Genomic DNA, 23133 nt, shown 5'->3' with positions numbered 1-23133 from the left:
GCATTAGTGGAGGCTTGTTGTCAAAGAAATCCCTTTTGGATCTCGCAGCAGTGAAGCCTGGGAAACTGCTTGTCCACCCTCTCCCCCAACACCTACTTGTCAAAAGGCAATTGCCCGTCAGATACCTATCTATTCCGTACGGCATCCCGAGGATAGTGCGAGCTGCACTTCTGTGTGTTTTGAAAGGGTGCCGTACGATTGGACCAATGTTAGCCAATTAGAGCGGGTAGTCCTTGCTCAGGTGACCGCAGCCTCGGAGGCGTGTTGGGCGTATATTTAGGGATCGAGACTCAAGGTTGTTGGTGTTGTAACATCGGGGGAGTCTGTGTAAAGTGTCATATTAATCACAATTCTAACTTTATTGTTCATTCTTACAATTGCGAGATAATATTAACGATTAAAGGAAGTGTATTTAATGATTCAGACTCAAGTGTGTTGTTTGCAAAGGTCCACATTAAAAAAGAAGATTTGAACAAAATTGTCCATTATTACAGTTATGAAATAATGTTAATGTTCAATGGTGACAAACAGAGGATTAGTGCACATTACAGACCAGTGATCTCTGGCGGCATTTGTCACTCAGTGGGTCTTCTGAAAGGGGTATATGGTTGGAATCAACACTAGCTGTCGGGATCATGCCCCTGAGATATGTAGTAATTAACAAAGGGGTTGAATGTGGGTCATAGTATGTCTTACTTGGTTCAGAGTTTATACAAACTGGTCATTGTGTCGATCATCTTTGTCTAACAGTATACCAAGGTATATTGTCGTGTAGGCCCGATGTATTGGTGGAAAGTCTATATATCCATCTCTGTTCTTTTTCGAACAAACGTTGTGTGGTATTCCCGCCTGGTTGGACAACTTCAATTAATGTCCACCTCATGTCATTCGTGGTGTGGTTCATCGCCAGGAAGTGTTCTGTTAGTTTTGTGGTCACCTTTTTGCATCTGATTGTGCTTCTATGTTCGCAGATGCGTTGTTTGACTTTCCTCCTGGTCATACGCACATATTGTAAGCCACAAGGGCAGGTCACTAGGTAGACCACGTTTTGACTATTTCAATTAGTATGGGTCCGCTGTGTCCAGACTTTTCCTATTTCCAGTTGTAGGGTTTTTGAAGCAGGGGTCAGGTGGCACACACTGCAATTGCCACATGGGTAGTGGCCAGTGACTTTAGGTAGACCCCATGCACTGAGTTCTGTGGTTTCTTCGTTTGTCCTAGCGAGTTTGGCACGGGTATGTACAAGTGTGTCTCTTATACTCCTGGCTCGTTTGAATGAGAACAGTGTTTTTTCCGAGTGAAGATTACCCGTGTTCAGTATTTTCCAATGTTTATTAATACATTTTGTCATTTTGTTGGACAATGTATTGAATGTGGTGACACAAGTAAGAGGTGGCTGTTTTTACTCCTTCACTTTATCTTCAAGGAGAGCGTCTCTTGGCTGGTTTATGGCTCTTTTTTGGCCTTTCTTCAGGATGTGGTTAGGATAACCTCTGTCTGACAACTTCTCAGTCAGATCTTTTGCCTGGCTCTGATAGTCTTCTAGTTTACTGCAATTTCTTCTCAGGCGGAGATATTGGCCATACGGAAGGTTTTCTTTCAGTGCCCTAGGATGGAAACTCTCGTAACTCAGGGCATTGTTTTTAGCTGTAGGCTTGTGATGTGTTCTAGCCCACACTGCCTTGTTCCTCCCAGTGTACCTGATTGTTCCCCTTGCGTCGTCCTCTTCCTCTCCGACCCATCCCAAAAAAAGGCGGGTGAAAAGCATTTTGGGGGAACATCGGTTGCGAAAATAGGGGTTGCCACCGTATCCTTGAAACTGGTTGTGTGCATTGAAAGGGCATGGTTAGTTACCCATCATTGGTGTGTTGTAATGTTGCCATGGGGGCTGGCCTCTTCCCCTTTGTCTGTTCCTACCACTCCCTGTGCTTGACCCGCTGCTGATTGAAGAGTCATCGCTAGATGCTTCTGAATTCCTATCTCCCCTTTGTGGTGGCTTAAAATCGGGGTCGGAATAGGGATATGTTTTTACATATGAGAATCTTTTGAGATTCTTCTGTAATTTTTGTGCTTTCTGTTGTGTGAGATTATCTTTGTATTCATTCAGTTCTTTGTTTATCTCATCTAGTCTTTTCACGTAGCAGGTAATTGTAGTTTTAATGTGGCTCTCTGTCTGTTGGATTTCTATCATGATGGCCTCAGATAGTCTGACAGCTGTCTTTATAATCAGTACCATCCAGTCGCGTGTGCAGTGCCACATATCTGGGCCTAATCTCGTCTGAAGGTGGGGTTATTCAGAAAAATCCTGGGCGCGTTGATTACCAAAAGCCCTTTGGGGGTGGTGTTGTTTGTCAGGTATTCTCGTAAAATGGACCAATGCAGTATGGTTCTGATTCTGTCCCTTTTCATGTCTGACAGTTTTTCCCAGTCAGTGGTTTGTGCAATTGTTTGAGCTATGCTCGCCTCTGCGAACATAGAGATTTCGGCTAAAATGGTCTCCACCTCCTCATTAGTGAAAGATAGACTTTGGTTCTCGCCCATATTTGCTTGAGTAGTGTTCCTTGTTTAAGGAAGGGAAATCTCACAGCTGTGCGCTGCCAAGGATATGTAAACAACAAAAAGAGAGTGAGGGTTTTGGGGTTCCACTCCTTAGTCCCCTAGAATCAATTAAATAACAATAGATAGAAGGAGTGTACCCAGGACACAAACTCCTAGTATGGAGAGCGATGATTACGAAAAGAAAGAATTATTTCTTTTTTAGTAAACCCCTCACTCACCGACCTGGTCGGTGACATGCTTCATCATCGGGGTCCACCCGAGTGACCGAGTGCCACTCAGTTGTGCTTCGACGCCTGCAACTGCAGCGGAGCTGGGTTTTTTGTGAATGAGTGAAGTGGTGAATTAAAGAGTGTGCTTCGTGTACTCCCTATAAACTTTAATATGGAGTCAGTATGCCACTAATAAAAACAGGTGGGATACTACTATTGGTTTAATTTGACCAAGGAGTATCAGTCTTTAAGTGAAGAGATGGTCAACATGTTTCAACCGTGTATCAATTGTCGGTTTTCGTCAGGACCAAAAAAAGGAAAAAAGGGGTCCGGGAGGTCTGCACACGCTAAGGCGCACCCTTCCCTGACCCACCAGTGTGCTAGACCATGTACTTACGGTTTAGTTTTCTTGCAACCTTCTGTGTAAGGACAATCTGAAAGAATAAAACACAGCATAGTGGTGGTGCAAAGGTGTACAATTGTGTTACAATTTGCTCCATGTGGTATGTCTATCGTCTCTGTCATGTTTGGTTTTGCATGCAAAAATTCGTTCAAACGTGCATGCTGTATCACACCATTTCATAAGGTGCCAATTTGTGACCAAGCTGGGTGTCTTCGCAAGTTAATATACATACCCACTGTGCATTCGCCTTCAGATAGTGGGTGTCTTGCATGCAACGTAGTGATTTTACGGACGCTATATGACTGCATTGGGTCAAAAAGTGCATACAGTCAACGGACATATATACACATAATCGCGCAAAATAAGGTGAGGAAGCCAAGGTATCTTTCACTAGTGATACGATTTTTTTAAAAATAATTAAGTGTGAAGTCATAGAAAAGTACACTCAACGGCAAACTTTCTAGTAACTTTTAGTAAGGAAACCCCATGGATGGCTGTTGGGGGCTGCCTATGAGCGTTCTGTGAATGGAAGGAACACATACGAGCATTAGTGGAGGCTTGTTGTCAAAGAAATCCCTTTTGGATCTCGCAGCAGTGAAGCCTGGGAAACTGCTTGTCCACCCTCTCCCCCAACACCTACTTGTCAAAAGGCAATTGCCCGTCAGATACCTATCTATTCCGTACGGCATCCCGAGGATAGTGCGAGCTGCACTTCTGTGTGTTTTGAAAGGGTGCCGTACGATTGGACCAATGTTAGCCAATTAGAGCGGGTAGTCCTTGCTCAGGTGACCGCAGCCTCGGAGGCGTGTTGGGCGTATATTTAGGGATCGAGACTCAAGGTTGTTGGTGTTGTAACATCGGGGGAGTCTGTGTAAAGTGTCATATTAATCACAATTCTAACTTTATTGTTCATTCTTACAATTGCGAGATAATATTAACGATTAAAGGAAGTGTATTTAATGATTCAGACTCAAGTGTGTTGTTTGCAAAGGTCCACATTAAAAAAGAAGATTTGAACAAAATTGTCCATTATTACAGTTATGAAATAATGTTAATGTTCAATGGTGACAAACAGAGGATTAGTGCACATTACAGACCAGTGATCACTGGCGGCATTTGTCACTCAGTGGGTCTTCTGAAAGGGGTATATGGTTGGAATCAACACTAGCTGTCGGGATCATGCCCCTGAGATATGTAGTAATTAACAAAGGGGTTGAATGTGGGTCATAGTATGTCTTACTTGGTTCAGAGTTTATACAAACTGGTCATTGTGTCGATCATCTTTGTCTAACAGTATACCAAGGTATATTGTCGTGTAGGCCCGATGTATTGGTGGAAAGTCTATATATCCATCTCTGTTCTTTTTCGAACAAACGTTGTGTGGTATTCCCGCCTGGTTGGACAACTTCAATTAATGTCCACCTCATGTCATTCGTGGTGTGGTTCATCGCCAGGAAGTGTTCTGTTAGTTTTGTGGTCACCTTTTTGCATCTGATTGTGCTTCTATGTTCGCAGATGCGTTGTTTGACTTTCCTCCTGGTCATACGCACATATTGTAAGCCACAAGGGCAGGTCACTAGGTAGACCACGTTTTGACTATTTCAATTAGTATGGGTCCGCTGTGTCCAGACTTTTCCTATTTCCAGTTGTAGGGTTTTTGAAGCAGGGGTCAGGTGGCACACACTGCAATTGCCACATGGGTAGTGGCCAGTGACTTTAGGTAGACCCCATGCACTGAGTTCTGTGGTTTCTTCGTTTGTCCTAGCGAGTTTGGCACGGGTATGTACAAGTGTGTCTCTTATACTCCTGGCTCGTTTGAATGAGAACAGTGTTTTTTCCGAGTGAAGATTACCCGTGTTCAGTATTTTCCAATGTTTATTAATACATTTTGTCATTTTGTTGGACAATGTATTGAATGTGGTGACACAAGTAAGAGGTGGCTGTTTTTACTCCTTCACTTTATCTTCAAGGAGAGCGTCTCTTGGCTGGTTTATGGCTCTTTTTTGGCCTTTCTTCAGGATGTGGTTAGGATAACCTCTGTCTGACAACTTCTCAGTCAGATCTTTTGCCTGGCTCTGATAGTCTTCTAGTTTACTGCAATTTCTTCTCAGGCGGAGATATTGGCCATACGGAAGGTTTTCTTTCAGTGCCCTAGGATGGAAACTCTCGTAACTCAGGGCATTGTTTTTAGCTGTAGGCTTGTGATGTGTTCTAGCCCACACTGCCTTGTTCCTCCCAGTGTACCTGATTGTTCCCCTTGCGTCGTCCTCTTCCTCTCCGACCCATCCCAAAAAAAGGCGGGTGAAAAGCATTTTGGGGGAACATCGGTTGCGAAAATAGGGGTTGCCACCGTATCCTTGAAACTGGTTGTGTGCATTGAAAGGGCATGGTTAGTTACCCATCATTGGTGTGTTGTAATGTTGCCATGGGGGCTGGCCTCTTCCCCTTTGTCTGTTCCTACCACTCCCTGTGCTTGACCCGCTGCTGATTGAAGAGTCATCGCTAGATGCTTCTGAATTCCTATCTCCCCTTTGTGGTGGCTTAAAATCGGGGTCGGAATAGGGATATGTTTTTACATATGAGAATCTTTTGAGATTCTTCTGTAATTTTTGTGCTTTCTGTTGTGTGAGATTATCTTTGTATTCATTCAGTTCTTTGTTTATCTCATCTAGTCTTTTCACGTAGCAGGTAATTGTAGTTTTAATGTGGCTCTCTGTCTGTTGGATTTCTATCATGATGGCCTCAGATAGTCTGACAGCTGTCTTTATAATCAGTACCATCCAGTCGCGTGTGCAGTGCCACATATCTGGGCCTAATCTCGTCTGAAGGTGGGGTTATTCAGAAAAATCCTGGGCGCGTTGATTACCAAAAGCCCTTTGGGGGTGGTGTTGTTTGTCAGGTATTCTCGTAAAATGGACCAATGCAGTATGGTTCTGATTCTGTCCCTTTTCATGTCTGACAGTTTTTCCCAGTCAGTGGTTTGTGCAATTGTTTGAGCTATGCTCGCATCTGCGAACATAGAGATTTCGGCTAAAATGGTCTCCACCTCCTCATTAGTGAAAGATAGACTTTGGTTCTCGCCCATATTTGCTTGAGTAGTGTTCCTTGTTTAAGGAAGGGAAATCTCACAGCTGTGCGCTGCCAAGGATATGTAAACAACAAAAAGAGAGTGAGGGTTTTGGGGTTCCACTCCTTAGTCCCCTAGAATCAATTAAATAACAATAGATAGAAGGAGTGTACCCAGGACACAAACTCCTAGTATGGAGAGCGATGATTACGAAAAGAAAGAATTATTTCTTTTTTAGTAAACCCCTCACTCACCGACCTGGTCGGTGACATGCTTCATCATCGGGGTCCACCCGAGTGACCGAGTGCCACTCAGTTGTGCTTCGACGCCTGCAACTGCAGCGGAGCTGGGTTTTTTGTGAATGAGTGAAGTGGTGAATTAAAGAGTGTGCTTCGTGTACTCCCTATAAACTTTAATATGGAGACAGTATGCCACTAATAAAAACAGGTGGGATACTACTATTGGTGTAATTTGACCAAGGAGTATCAGTCTTTAAGTGAAGAGATGGTCAACATGTTTCAACCGTGTATCAATTGTCGGTTTTCGTCAGGACCAAAAAAAGGAAAAAAGGGGTCCGGGAGGTCTGCACACGCTAAGGCGCACTCTTCCCTGACCCACCAGTGTGCTAGACCATGTACTTACGGTTTAGTTTTCTTGCAACCTTCTGTGTAAGGACAATCTGAAAGAATAAAACACAGCATAGTGGTGGTGCAAAGGTGTACAATTGTGTTACAATTTGCTCCATGTGTTATGTCTATCGTCTCTGTCATGTTTGGTTTTGCATGCAAAAATTCGTTCAAACGTGCATGCTGTATCACACCATTTCATAAGGTGCCAATTTGTGACCAAGCTGGGTGTCTTCGCAAGTTAATATACATACCCACTGTGCATTCGCCTTCAGATAGTGGGTGTCTTGCATGCAACGTAGTGATTTTACGGACGCTATATGACTGCATTGGGTCAAAAAGTGCATACAGTCAACGGACATATATACACATAATCGCGCAAAATAAGGTGAGGAAGCCAAGGTATCTTTCACTAGTGATACGATTTTTTTTAAAATAATTAAGTGTGAAGTCATAGAAAAGTACACTCAACAGCAAACTTTCTAGTAACTTTTAGTAAGGAAACCCCATGGATGGCTGTCGGGGGCTGCCTATGAGCGTTCTGTGAATGGAAGGAACACATACGAGCATTAGTGGAGGCTTGTTGTCAAAGAAATCCCTTTTGGATCTCGCAGCAGTGAAGCCTGGGAAACTGCTTGTCCACCCTCTCCCCCAACACCTACTTGTCAAAAGGCAATTGCCCGTCAGATACCTATCTATTCCGTACGGCATCCCGAGGATAGTGCGAGCTGCACTTCTGTGTGTTTTGAAAGGGTGCCGTACGATTGGACCAATGTTAGCCAAGTAGAGCGGGTAGTCCTTGCTCAGGTGACCGCAGCCTCGGAGGCGTGTTGGGCGTATATTTAGGGATCGAGACTCAAGGTTGTTGGTGTTGTAACATCGGGGGAGTCTGTGTAAAGTGTCATATTAATTACAATTCTAACTTTATTGTTCATTCTTACAATTGCGAGATAATATTAACGATTAAAGGAAGTGTATTTAATGATTCAGACTCAAGTGTGTTGTTTGCAAAGGTCCACATTAAAAAAGAAGATTTGAACAAAATTGTCCATTATTACAGTTATGAAATAATGTTAATGTTCAATGGTGACAAACAGAGGATTAGTGCACATTACAGACCAGTGATCTCTGGCGGCATTTGTCACTCAGTGGGTCTTCTGAAAGGGGTATATGGTTGGAATCAACACTAGCTGTCGGGATCATGCCCCTGAGATATTTAGTAATTAACAAAGGGGTTGAATGTGGGTCATAGTATGTCTTACTTGGTCCTGAGTTTATACAAACTGGTCATTGTGTCGATCATCTTTGTCTAACAGTATACCAAGGTATATTGTCGTGTAGGCCCGATGTATTGGTGGAAAGTCTATATATCCATCTCTGTTCTTTTTCGAACAAACGTTGTGTGGTATTCCCGCCTGGTTGGACAACTTCAATTAATGTCCACCTCATGTCATTCGTGGTGTGGTTCATCGCCAGGAAGTGTTCTGTTAGTTTTGTGGTCACCTTTTTGCATCTGATTGTGCTTCTATGTTCGCAGATGCGTTGTTTGACTTTCCTCCTGGTCATACGCACATATTGTAAGCCACAAGGGCAGGTCACTAGGTAGACCACGTTTTGACTATTTCAATTAGTATGGGTCCGCTGTGTCCAGACTTTTCCTATTTCCAGTTGTAGGGTTTTTGAAGCAGCGGTCAGGTGGCACACACTGCAATTGCCACATGGGTAGTGGCCAGTGACTTTAGGTAGACCCCATGCACTGAGTTCTGTGGTTTCTTCGTTTGTCCTAGCGAGTTTGGCACGGGTATGTACAAGTGTGTCTCTTATACTCCTGGCTCGTTTGAATGAGAACAGTGTTTTTTCCGAGTGAAGATTACCCGTGTTCAGTATTTTCCAATGTTTATTAATAAATTTTGTCATTTTGTTGGACAATGTATTGAATGTGGTGACACAAGTAAGAGGTGGCTGTTTTTACTCCTTCACTTTATCTTCAAGGAGAGCGTCTCTTGGCTGGTTTATGGCTCTTTTTTGGCCTTTCTTCAGGATGTGGTTAGGATAACCTCTGTCTGACAACTTCTCAGTCAGATCTTTTGCCTGGCTCTGATAGTCTTCTAGTTTACTGCAATTTCTTCTCAGGCGGAGATATTGGCCATACGGAAGGTTTTCTTTCAGTGCCCTAGGATGGAAACTCTCGTATCTCAGGGCATTGTTTTTAGCTGTAGGCTTGTGATGTGTTCTAGCCCACACTGCCTTGTTCCTCCCAGTGTACCTGATTGTTCCCCTTGCGTCGTCCTCTTCCTCTCCGACCCATCCCAAAAAAAGGCGGGTGAAAAGCGTTTTGGGGGAACATCGGTTGCGAAAATAGGGTTTGCCACCGTATCCTTGAAACTGGTTGTGTGCATTGAAAGGGCATGGTTAGTTACCCATCATTGGTGTGTTGTAATGTTGCCATGGGGGCTGGCCTCTTCCCCTTTGTCTGTTCCTACCACTCCCTGTGCTTGACCCGCTGCTGATTGAAGAGTCATCGCTAGATGCTTCTGAATTCCTATCTCCCCTTTGTGGTGGCTTAAAATCGGGGTCGGAATAGGGATATGTTTTTACATATGAGAATCTTTTGAGATTCTTCTGTAATTTTTGTGCTTTCTGTTGTGTGAGATTATCTTTGTATTCATTCAGTTCTTTGTTTATCTCATCTAGTCTTTTCACGTAGCCGGTAATTGTAGTTTTAATGTGGCTCTCTGTCTGTTGGATTTCTATCATGATGGCCTCAGATAGTCTGACAGCTGTCTTTATAATCAGTACCATCCAGTCGCGTGTGCAGTGCCACATATCTGGGCCTAATCTCGTCTGAAGGTGGGGTTATTCAGAAAAATCCTGGGCGCGTTGATTACCAAAAGCCCTTTGGGGGTGGTGTTGTTTGTCAGGTATTCTCGTAAAATGGACCAATGCAGTATGGTTCTGATTCTGTCCCTTTTCATGTCTGTGCAATTGTTTGAGCTATGCTCGCATCTGCGAACATAGAGATTTCGACTAAAATGGTCTCTACCTCCTCATTAGTGAAAGATAGACTTTGGTTCTCGCCCATATTTGCTTGAGTAGTGTTCCTTATTTAAGGAAGGGAAATCTCACAGCTGTGCGCTGCCAAGGATATGTAAACAACAAAAAGAGAGTGAGGGTTTTGGGGTTCCACTCCTTAGTCCCCTAGAATCAATTAAATAACAATAGATAGAAGGAGTGTACCCAGGACACAAACTCCTAGTACGGAGAGCGATGATTACGAAAAGAAAGAATTATTTTTTTTTTAGTAAACCCCTCACTCACCGACCTGGTCGGTGACATGCTTCATCATCGGGGTCCACCCGAGTGACCGAATGCCACTCAGTTGTGCTTCGACGCCTGCAACTGCAGCGGAGCTGGTTTTTTTGTGAATGAGTGAAGTGGTGAATTAAAGAGTGTGCTTCGTGTACTCCCTATCAACTTTAATATGGAGACAGTATGCCACTAATAAAAACAGGTGGGATACTACTATTGGTGTAATTTGACCAAGGAGTATCAGTATTTAAGTGAAGAGATGGTCAACATGTTTCAACCTTGTATCAATTGTCGATTTTCGTCAGGACCAAAAAAAGGAAAAAAGGGGGCCGGGAGGTCTGCACACGCTAAGGCGCACCCTTCCCTGACCCACCAGTGTGCTAGACCGTGTACTTACGGTTTCGTTTTCTTGCCACCTTCTGTGTAAGGGCAATCTGAAACAATAAAATACAGCATAGTGGTGGTGCAAAGGTGTACAATTGTGTTACAATTTGCTTCATGTGGTATGTCTATCGTCTCCGTGATGTTTGGTTTTGCATGCAAAAATTCGTTCAAACGTGCATGCTGTATCACACCATTTCATAAGGTGCCAATTTGTGACCCAGCTGGGTGTCTTCGCAAGTTAATATACATACCCACTGTGCATTCGCCTTCAGATAGTGGGTGTCTTGCGTGCAACATAGTGATTTTACGGACGCTATATGACTGCATTGGGTGAAAATGTGCATACAGTCAACGGACATATATACGGATAATCGCGCAAAATAAGGTGAGGAAGCCAAGGTATCTTTCACGAGTGATCCGATTTTTTAAAAATAATTAAGTGTGAAGTTATAGAAAAGTACACTCAACGGCAGACTTACTAGTAACTTTTAGTAAGGAAACACGATGGATGCCTGTTGGGGGGCCGTCTATGAGCGTTCTGTGAACGGAAGGAACACATACGAGCATTAGTGGAGGCTCTTGTCAAAGAAATCCCTTTTGGATCTCACAGTAGTGAAGCGTGGGAAATTGCTTGCCCACCCTCTCCCCCCAACACTTACTTGTCAAAAGGCAATGGCCCGTCAGATACCTATCTATTCCGTACGGCATCCCGAGGATAGTGCGAGCTGCACTTCCATGTGTTTTAAAAGGGTGCCGTACGATTGGACCAACGTTAGCCAATCAGAGCGCGTAGTCCTTGCTCAGGTGACCGCTGCTCCCGAGGCGTGTTGGGGGTGTATTTAGGGATCAAGACTCAAGGATGTTGGTGTTGTAACATTGTTTTTTAAATGCTAATTTCTGACTATAACAACTGTAAAACCTATGTTTTTTTCTGTGAATATTTATATATATTCACTGAAAAAAACATAGGTTTCAGGGGTGTTATAGAAAGTTGGACAGTTCACTCGTACAAAAACATAGAAATTCCCCTGTTATAGTTAGTTCAGCTAACTATAACTCATGCACCCGCAATGCACTGCTGATGATGTCACATATTGCATCACTCATGACTTGGTCAGTGACATCACTCATTACATCATTGATGACACCTCAAATGACATATGTGTATATATATATATATATATATATATATATATATATATATATATATATATATACACACATCCTACAGAAATTTAAACACATACACACCCTCTCCATTAGACAGGCTTGTTATCTTTGGAAATTGCGATGTATGAAGTAGGCACAGTGTCCGGCTCGTGCCTATTTCACATCAAAACATAATTAAGCACAAACAATAATAAACATGCGAGCACAAGGAAATGTGCTTGAGGACACACACCACAGCCCACCTTCCGCTTATATAATTAAAAAGACATATACTTCTACTCACATAAGGGACTATGTTTCCCAAAATGCAACAAAATGTATTTTAATGAATAACGCCCACTGGGGGCCATGGCGCAAATAAATTAAGCCGGAAATAAGGTTATGTGAGCCCTTGATGTCACGTTTGACAAACAGCCCAAGAAGAAGAGGCATTTAGCCTTGAAATGCATTGGCACAAGATAAAATTAATCAGGACATTCTCAAGCAGGCTGCAAAGAATTGCCAGATGGTAGGAGTGTTGTTGAGTGCACTCTCGAAAGCTTTCGGATATATATTACCTACTGGCAATAGCCAGTAGGTATATATAGTTAGGATTGTTTTCCATAGGGAAATCGCAACATTCTATTGGGAATAACTTTGGCGCCGGTTGAGGAATCTTTCCTTAACTTTGCCTCGTGGCACCCCGCTCCTTCCCTGAAAGTTTGGGGGGATTCGTCAAGCGGGGGCCGAGATAAAAGGGGGGTCCCAAAACGTGTTTTCCCAATGTTAATTTCCATAGGGTGGTTGAACTCACTTTTAGCCCGAACGGCTGAATGGTTTTCCACCAAACTTGGCAAAATTGTAGGGACTGGTAGCCCGATGTGCCTTTGCTATGTCTCAAGATATGTGCTCCAGTGGTTTTTACGAAAATTAACTTTGAAAAAATATATATTGGGCTACATTGGGCTATATATATGTTAGAGCCCAAATGTAGCCCAATGTAGCCCAATGTAGCCCAAAGATGGCCACCAGAGACAAAGAAAAACAAATGTAGCCCAAATATCAGCCAGATGTAGCCCAACTATAGCCCAATGACAGAATGTCCCAGAGTGTTCTAAAGAACAACTAGAACGCTAACAGTCTTACTTATGACAAAAGTATGGCACACCTGAAGTCATCTTGATTGGAATAAAGTGGTAACACTTAATACATTTAATTTGAAAAGGAACAAAATGAGGGGTTTCATTTTGCCATAGAAATTTTATATATATATATATTCACTGAAAAAACCATAGGTTACACACCAGTTTTAGTTAGGAATCAGCATTTAAAAAACCTTTGAAATTCACTTAAAAAAACATAGGTTTCACACCAGTTATAGTTAGCTGGAAATTTTACTCGCATAAAACCATTGAAATTCCCACGTTATAGTTAGTTGGACTCACTATAACTTGCACGTCTGCAATGCACTGCAGATGACGTCACATATTACATCACTCATGCATATATTTAAATATTTAAACATTACTCGCTAATATATGTATTCACTAAGATACACTTAATAAGCCAGTTAACCAATCAATTTTTTTTTTAAAACACTGAAAAAACCATAGGTTTCAGGCCTTATATAGTTAGGAATTAGCATTTAAAAAACCTTTGAAATTCACTGAAAAAACCATAGGTTTCAGGCTTTATATAGTTAGGAATTAGCATTTAAAAAACCTTTCAAATTCACTGAAAAAACCATAAGTTTCAGGCCTTATATAGTTAGGAATTAGCATTAAAAAAAAACCTTTGAAATTCACTGAAAAAACCATAGGTTTCAGGAGTTATATAGTTAGGAATTCGTTTTTAAAAAACCTTTGAAATTCACTCAAAAAACTATAAGTTTTAGTGGTGTTATAGTTAGCTGGACATTTTACTCATACAAAACCAATGAAATTGCTCCTATATAGTTAGTTGTACTAACTATATTTCGCGCACCCGCAATCCACTGCTGATGATGTCACATATTAGATCATTCATGACATGGTCAGTGACATCACTGATGACATCTCAAATGACATCACTGATGACATCACTGATGGCATCATCCACGTGACAATCACATACACCTTTTCATACACTATTACAATTTTTCATCACTGTTTGTAAAATACAGAGTATCATATTTAAATCAATTGTCACAGCAATACAAGTATCTAAAAATCCACTCAGTGATTCCTAGATGTATACACACATCTAATCACTTACCTATGGATTCACTCATACATGCTGTCAATGAACAATAGAACACTATCAAAAATACTTATACATCTATATCGACATTAAACAACAGCACGCATCCTATTCACATATGAAGTCATCCTACTCACTTATGCAAACAATGGATCATACTTACATATTTACTTAGCAAAACACTTATACAAACACCACTTCTTCTATTCATTTAGATAGTAAGTGAATTATAAAATCATTATTACAAGTATACAGTTATCCATACAGTCACTACACACAATCATTGTGTCTTATGTATACTTATTTATATACAACAACTGACACATACACTGCCTTTTATTTTTCTAGTTTGTTGGACCTGTACCTTTGAGAAATATATTTGCTCATTACCACACCAATAAAGAGATTCCCTCACCCAAACTGTTAGAACATGTAGTTTTAACTTCATATATCTACTGAATCAACTATTCACACATCTTTGGACAGTCACACCCCCCCCACCGAACCACACACACTTTCACACTCCCATACAAATACTCAGTTAACTAATCAATAACTAATATAGACTTTCACATAGCTAGTAACCAACTGTAGAATCAGTTTACACAACAACTGACAAAGTGATACAGATATTCACACAGTTTAGTCACTATCCACTATATTTAGTGAGACATTATAAATTCGTCAAGTAAACAGTCAATTACACTGCTACTAAATCCTCCATCCAAATATTTATTTATATATATCCACTCATTCTTCAATGTAAATTGCTATATATATAATGCATATTTAAATAACGAAGAAAACCACATTCACTGGATGATGTCATCAGTGATGTCATTTAAGATGTCATCAGTGATGTCACTGACCATGTCATGAATGATCTAATATGTGACATCATCAGCAGTGGATTGCGGGTGCGCGAAATATAGTTAGTAAAACTAACTATAAAGAAGCAATTTCATTGGTTTTGTATGAGTAAAATGTCCAGCTAACTATAACACCACTAAAACTTATAGTTTTTGGAGTGAATATATATATTACCTACTGGCGGTTGCCAGTAGGCAGTTATAGTTAGGACATACTTTCCATAGGAAATCCACAACATTCTATTTGGAATAACTCTGGCGCTCGTGGACGAATCTTCGCGAACTTCTCCAAGAAAATGGCCTGCTCCGTTCCGCTCCTTTCCTGGAAGTTTGGGGGTGATTCGGCCGAGAAAAAAGGGTGGTTTCAAAACATGTTTTCCACATGCAATTTTCCATAGGGACATTTAGCCAGGGCTACAGCCCGAACGGCTGAACAGAATTACACCAAATTTGGCAGAGAGGTAGAGTTCGGCTCTCAGATTGTGCTTTTTGTTAAGTGGTGTAAATACGTTAAGTAGTCCCTGAGAAAATCAAGAGTAAAATCATGGTGATATCTGTAGACGAAGTACTGCACGCGTACGGAAATCTGTACAATTACGAGCACGAGCTGCATGCTAATTGGATGTCAACTGTCTGTCAACATTCCAAACCAGGAAGTGTTGGCAGCCATCTTGTGCCTCGGTAGCACCGAGTCACAAGAAAACTGTAAAAGAAAGTTGAAAAATAAGGAAAGGGGGCAGGGTAGAAACATGTTGCCCCACTAGGCCTGCTCAGGGGGTCCAACATTGATCTTTAGGTCCGACATTTTAATTTTTTTTTTAAATAAAAAAACACGGGGTATGTGTATGGTACTTGTATGCGGTGGAAAAGGAAAAAAAAAAACTAGAAGTCCGATTTATTCTTAATTAGCTCCCGGGGGGGCTAAATCCCGGGGGCAATTTTTTTCTAAAATGGGGGGCTTGCTTGCTCAAAATGCTGCTGCTGCAGTTGATGTGCTTGGTGCAGTAGCAGGTGGGTTGTCCTGCAACCTCCATGTTGCAGCTCGAGCAAAGTTGTTGGGGTGCAAGTTCTTCGCGTGTCGCTCCATATTTGCTGTGCCAAAGGAGTATTTTTTTAGATAGATCACCCCTTGAAAGAGATGTTTGGCAAATTTTACAGGTTACTTTTGGAGCACTAACCTTTTTTTTCCCTTCTGGAAAAGTAAAAAACTGCCAAATTAGAGCTTCTTTCATCTGCTTTGGAGGTTCTTCAGGAATTAAATATTCCTCTTAAGAATGGCTGGAAGATGAGTCCATTGCTGTTATTATGGTCATCTTCCTTCTATTTGACAAGATTCTCAGATGAGATGCTTCTTCTTAGAAAGTCGAAATAGAATGATTAAAATGGGATGCAACTTTCAACAGTTGGAATAGGAAGTGTTATGAACCAAACAAATCTCTTCTTTTAAAGTCACATGGCTTTGCGTACGCTTCCGCTGTGCTTACGGTTTCTCTTATGATGCGAGTATGTATGACGTTCCACCGTGATTTGTGTAATTGCTTTTAAAAGTAATGTACGATTGTTCAAAGTTAAAAAAAAACTATTTAAATAACTACCCTATATAATGTATTCTTTTAGTATGTTCATTAAATGCATAAATATATGTTTTTAAATAATAAAAAACATTTACGTCTTTCGCGTACGGGGCGCCGTACATGACGTCACATGGAAGCTTTGATGCGACACTTAACGTGAAAGCGTATTCGTAGCGTATGCTGAGAATGATTAGCAGTACAAACTCTGGTGCGATCACTCTCTCACTGTCAAATCAGAGCACAGGGCGCGCTATGAGAATGGTTACAAGTGGTCACTCATTGGAGATCCGTTTCAGCTGTGTGGCTTATCCACGGTATCATAACGTTACCTTTTATCCTGTTTAAGTTTGAGGTTTGCATGAAATACTATGCTATAGGCAGATATGGATCTTTAGGCAGCGCTTATCTCCATGAAGCTTGGTTATTACCATTTACATATAGGTGCCTGAGGGAGGGAAAAGAAGTTTATGTGAATGGCGAGGATTGCACAATAGCAACAGATCACTCCTTAATTTGTAGACACATACAATTGCATCGCTCTTGTAATCAAGATGTGCCTAATTTGGCCTGAGTTGTGAAAGGCACTCCGACACCTGCTATCATAACAACATTGAGTTTACTGGCAAACAGGAGTTATTTACTTTGAAATAATGCAGACTGTTGTGCGGTGTTAGCAGGCATCGCTTACATGATTACGGTAACTGAGCGTGTGGTTTGCTATAAAAAAGTTGTGTTTACTCCTCTGCATGGGAAGCTGGATGTTTCTATCTGGCCGTCGATTCCGACCTTGAAAGCAGAGTCAACTAAATCAGCCATATAAGAGAGCTATTGTCTCAAACAGAGGTTGCTCTTACATCTGCTAGAGAAACATTTGTCCTTCATGTAGCAAACACGCGCACAGAAGTGCATGCTTTATTAAATACAGACATGCCCCTGCATTTTGGGGAGTTAATTCAGACTATCTTTAATGAGTCCTTGACAACGGAGTTACCTTATTTTTTAAAGTTATAAGCAGTGGCCTTGTGACTTCTTTTTAAACAATGGGGCCTATTATGATTGCGGTTTTCCCGCATCCTCTGGGCCGGCGGATGCCACCGCCGGCCCGGAGGATGCGGGAAAACCGCTGTGGAGCCTTCCAAGACCCCCCGCCAGATTAGGATGGCTGAGGGGTCAGGAAGACCCTCCGCCGCTTTTCCGCCACGGTCGTAAGGCGACCGTGGCGGAAAAGCTCTATTATGGCTGGCGGTGTCTAATAGACACCGCCAGACATATTAGGATGTTAAAGAACGCATGCCTTTCCGCTGTGGCTTCTCCGCCGTAGAAAGGCATACAGTGTTTTCTTTGGGGGCCCGTTGCGGGCCCCCAGGGGTGAAGGGGGGGTGCACATGGCATTTGCATGCACGAAGCGGCATGCACCGCGCGGTGCCTGCCGCTTTGTGCATGCAAATGCGAAGCATGCATATTTAACCTTGCGGCGGGTGCTGCTTCAAGCAGCACCCGCCGCAATGTTAAATATTGAGGATGTGACCGCCAGGGTGGGGGTCACATCCTAATTGCACTGGAGGGAACGCCGCAGCCCCTGCGGACGTTCCCTCCACCTCCGGGGTTGCAGACGGATGCAGGTCCGTCCGCGATCCTAATCGGCCCCTAAGTTTGATGTTTTCTCTGCATTTTTCCGTTCGATTTTTTCCAGCATCTTTTGGAGGATTCCCCTTAATACTCGCATTAGTTGCCGGTGTGCTTTTATTAATTTGTTTACCTAAATATGGATGCACATCCTGCAGCACACGACAATATTTCTCGGCTGTTGCTGGTCGGCAACCGAATGCTTACTTATTACGGAGCGCTGCCTCTGGCTACATTGAGTGCAGCTTATGGATTATTGTTTCGATTTTCCTTTTTCACATGTGTTCAACCTGTCTTCCATTGCCTGAGCTGCGATTTCGACTGGGCCCTGGATTTGTGTCTCTGCAGTACGGTGTCTCCCAACGCGGATTATGACCAGCTGATGAGCCCCTTAGTGGTTCATGACTTGCTCTGTTCTGGCGGCGGGATTATGGCCTTAGCAGCGATACATGGAATAATGGGACGTTGGAATGTTTTTGCAGCGGCGCATGACTTCTTGGCACGCAGTTACATTGAAGATGACCCGAGTTTACCTCCGATGGTAAGAGAGGCTCCGGTCATTGAGGAACATGTATGTTCATTCCCACTATTGAATTGGATGGCTGAAATGTTTTCAGATAAGAACAATGACTTCCTCTTGGAGGCTGTTGCTACATACTGTGCTTATACGCTGTTGGAATAAGAGTCTTTGATTTTTTTACCTATTTTTTATTATTTAGTTACTGCATTCTATGAAACAGCGAATAATTTGTTTTGCAAATTTGAACTTGACTCTGCTTTTCAGGCTTGGACTCTGCGTTCGTAATTCGCCCACATTTATATCACGTGCTTCTATCAAGGAAGGGTGCCGTGGGACTGTGCCTTGCACTCACACCGTGTTAAGTTAGCATGGGTTTATTAAAAGCTTGACCGCCATTTTTGCTTTCCTGCTCTGCTTTGCACACGACACGCACTTGCGATATTGTTTAGAGAAGGCTGAGTATTTTGCTTCACATGAGAATAATTTGTTATGCTACATTGGTAGACTGCCTCACTAGATTAGTGTGTATAGTGAGAGCATGGAACCTGAAGGTTATCTTGGACACTGTGTCTGTTATTCGGAATGATCCTCGCACGTTCTAGCCATAATATATATGCAACTGTGATTACGGTATTAGAAATAAACATTTCAAACTTGCACGTGTCTTTATTTACTCCTTGTTTTGGACTGGTGTAAGACTATAACGAAAGAGTGCTCTTGTTATTCACCTTACTTGAGGTAATCTAAGTTGCATGTTCTGGGTTGACTAGTCATTGGTGTTTTTGCTATAGGACAAAGAACCAATGAGTCACTGATTGTTAGTCTGTTAGGGGGTTTGAGTACTAAGGTAGGTTTTGGAACACCGTAATTCACTGAGGTCCTAAGTCTTTATGCACAGTTCTGTGTAGGAGCAGAATCCCTGCAACAGTAGTTACAACAAAAAGGCTCGATAAAGGGCTTTGAGTTTGAATCAGAATATCAAATTGAAGAATAATTGATAACCCCAGCCAATAAAGGGAGCAAATGTGCAAATTTCACTGTGCCTTCGGGAAGCCACATTCTTGACTTATTTTTCGACTTCTCAAATTATAAGAACAATGTTCGTAATGGTATCTGAAGTTTAAATTTTAATTGGTTTTAAAATTTGCACTGATCTAAAATGTAAATATTCATATGTATGGCTATAGTCCCCTTTTTTCTTTTCTTTCCCGTTACAGGAATATGGAATACACCACCGCCCACAGGGGCAACAGTGGAAGTCACCCCAGAGTGATTAACTGATGGACTTTGGCCCACTGGGGCAATACAACTCATGAACAATGACTTGTGTATTCGTGTGAATATAACACAGTACCGCAAATGATGCCCGGCAATTGGGCGCATGTCAAATCAGACAGTCTAAATTAATTTGAACTGTTCTATGATTACGAACATTGTTCTTATAATTTGAGAAGTCGAAAAATAAGTCAAGAATGTGGCTTCCCAACGAATTCCAATTTTCTGTTTGGAACTGATACAATTGTTTACTTGAAACAATGTTTCTAATTTAACAGACTTAGCCTGAAATGGTATTTTCTTTATGTCCATAATCACGCGCATAACTTTGTAAACAGTATGTTTCTTTAAATGAATGTCAGTACCAGCAAAGCCCCACCCGTGACCAAGAGATCGGCGGATCTCGAAACGCGTTGGGTTTTCTCTGCCGAATAAACTGACAGCACCGGAATACATTTGGGCTCTGACTCTGGTTTTTTCATGGAGAAATAGTGACCAGGAGTGTGTGCATATATATATATATATATATATATATATTTTTTTTTTTTGCTTAACTCTTAACATAATCCTGAAATCTCACGGGAGGACGACGAGACCTCACACACTTGAGAACAACGTTATCATTTTCTGCAGAACAGATAGCAGCATTTTGATTCCACAAACTTCCACCATCAACATGATGCATTGCATTTCTAAAGAAGTCAATGACCTTTTGGAGAACTAGCCAAATGGAACATCCTTTACTGACCCCACCAACCTTTTTGATGCATACCAATTTTCACTACCTGCTTACTTACAGTTCCTTTCCTTCTTTTCATTTTCTGTTTAATCTTTTCCTTATACTCCTCCAGTCTAATATGGATCCCTTTGTAATCCACATCAGTAAAGTCAATGTCCCTACTCTATTTCTTCTTCAACCACCAGGGAACTAACCTGGTGCTGGGGTTATGTCCCTCACCAATTCAAATGGAATAACCAAAGTCACAGAATGAGGCAAAGTTCTATATGCTAACAACATAGACTGTAAAGCATTTCTCCAGTTCAAACCACCCTTCACAGACAAATTAATTGCTTCCTTTATCACACGGTTGAATCTCTCAACCTGACCATTTTCCTCTGGGTAGAACAATCCTCCTATGAGTAATATCACATTTCTCAAAAAAACATTCCATGCACTTATTGGTAAATTGGGGTCCATTATCAGTAACCACCTCTTGAGGGATACCTTCCCTACAGAAAACGTCATCCAAAAACTCAATCACCTTTTCTGAGTTAACGTCTGTTACCATCTTAACTTCAGGCTATTTGGAGTGATAATCTATAAACACAATACCAAAGGCTTCTTGCCTGGGCAAAACAGAAAATGGTGCAATGATATCCACGCCTAATTTTGTCCAAGGAGCTACAGGAAACTCAACCGGATGTGGATCAGAGCACAAAGCCTTAGCAGACGTATCCCTAGAGGCACACTGTGCACATAACCTTACATGTTGTTCCACCCAAGTGTCGATACCTTGCCACCAAAAGGATTCTCTGACCTGCCTTGTAGTACTTGAAATGCCTAAGTGTCCCTCAAGAGCCATATCCACTATGATTTTCCTCAAATTATAGGGAGGGATGAATTTGTCGTCCCTTACAACAATGCCAATTTCAACTGTTAATTCTTCTCTCACCTTGATGTAACTCATCATATGACCAGCTAAATTCCTTTCTTCTGGCCGACCTTGTAAAATGTATTGTATCACCCTGTTAAGCTCTAAATCCTTTTCCATCTCTTGACCACATGTCCTCTTGCACAATTCATTGTTCACCATGCACAAAATTAACATCGCGTAGGGTAAAAGCCACCTCACAATCTTCTTTTTCTACTTCTACCTGACCAGAGACAGGATCAGGAATCCTGAACATGCAATCAGCATGAACATCGACTCTCCCCTGCACATACTCCAACTGGTATTGGAAACTCTGCAACCTAGAAGCTAATCTGGCTAATCTCACAGACATAGTATGTCCACCACCTGGCGCCATCATATACACAAGAGTATGGTCTATCTTGATGATGAACTTGGTGCCCCATAAAAATGTTCTAAAATGTTCTGCTACCCACACACAGGCTAAAAGCTCCTTCGCTATAAAAGATTAGTGCTTTTCTGCATCCCTTGGAGCTCCTGATGCATAATCTACAATTCATTCCTTCCCATTAGCCCTCTGTATTAGTACTCCTTCCAATCCACAATTGCTAGCATCAACCATGAAAATACAGTGCTTGCCATTTACAAAGGGTTTTGAACATGGTGCATTTACTACAAATCCTTTGAAGTCCTTGAATGCTGCAGACATCACCTCTATCCATTCAGATTTTGCATTTTTCTTCAATAAACATCTAAATGGTTCCACTCGGATGCATAATTTGGAATGAACTTAGCGTAGAACTTGGTTAAGCCAAGAAAAGCCACTAGTTGTTCGTTAGAAGTGGGAATAGGGCATTGGTTATATTCTCCACAGGATTACATTTGGGTTTAATACCAGCACAGCTAATACAGTGTCCCAAGTATTTCAATTCAGTTACCTTAAGTCTGCCCTTGTCAAAATGAAGTATGAGTCCTCTACTTGAAAATGCAGTAAGAACTTTCTTTATATTGTATTCCTGCTCCTCAGCATCCTTGGAATGCTATTGCGCCTGCTAACCCATCAAGAGTTTCTTTCATTAATCTCTGGAAAACTGAGGTAGCACTAGCAAGACCAAATGGCATATGACAAAACCTAAACAAGCCTTCAGGGGTTATAAACGCTGTACGATTCTTAGATTCCTCATTTAGGGCTACTTGGTGGTAAGCTCTTGCTAATTCAATCCATGAAATAACTTGTGCACCAGACAAAGTAGAACAATCTCATGCAAATTTGAGAGGTGGTGGGCATCCACCCATGTAGCGTTATTTAGGCTGTGCAAGTCCACTTTTAACCTAAGTTCCCCAGAAGATTTAACTGAGATCACAACCAGAGAAACCCTTGGTGATGATTCAATAGGCTCAATAATATTTTTGTCACAAAAATCTCGCAAACATTTTTTAAGCTTGCTCCTATATGATAAAGGGACATTCCTCAATCTGTGGTGAACAGGAACAGCATCATAACAGAGCTTAATACAATGTTTAAACCCTTGGTAGTCTCCTAGTTTGTCACTGAAAACCTTTGGAAATTGTGATTTCATACCAGAAATAAAATCAGATTTTTCACCACTGAGCACCTTTGAAGGTCGTGTCACATATACAGGAGGGTTGGCTCTAGGGTGAAGTTCAATTTCCATTTCCTCTTGGTGTGGCCA

Source organism: Lissotriton helveticus, chromosome 12 (genome assembly GCF_964261635.1).
Source record: "Lissotriton helveticus chromosome 12, aLisHel1.1, whole genome shotgun sequence".
NCBI classification, from domain to species: domain Eukaryota; kingdom Metazoa; phylum Chordata; class Amphibia; order Caudata; family Salamandridae; genus Lissotriton; species Lissotriton helveticus.
Note: the sequence above shows the minus strand (reverse complement) of the source record.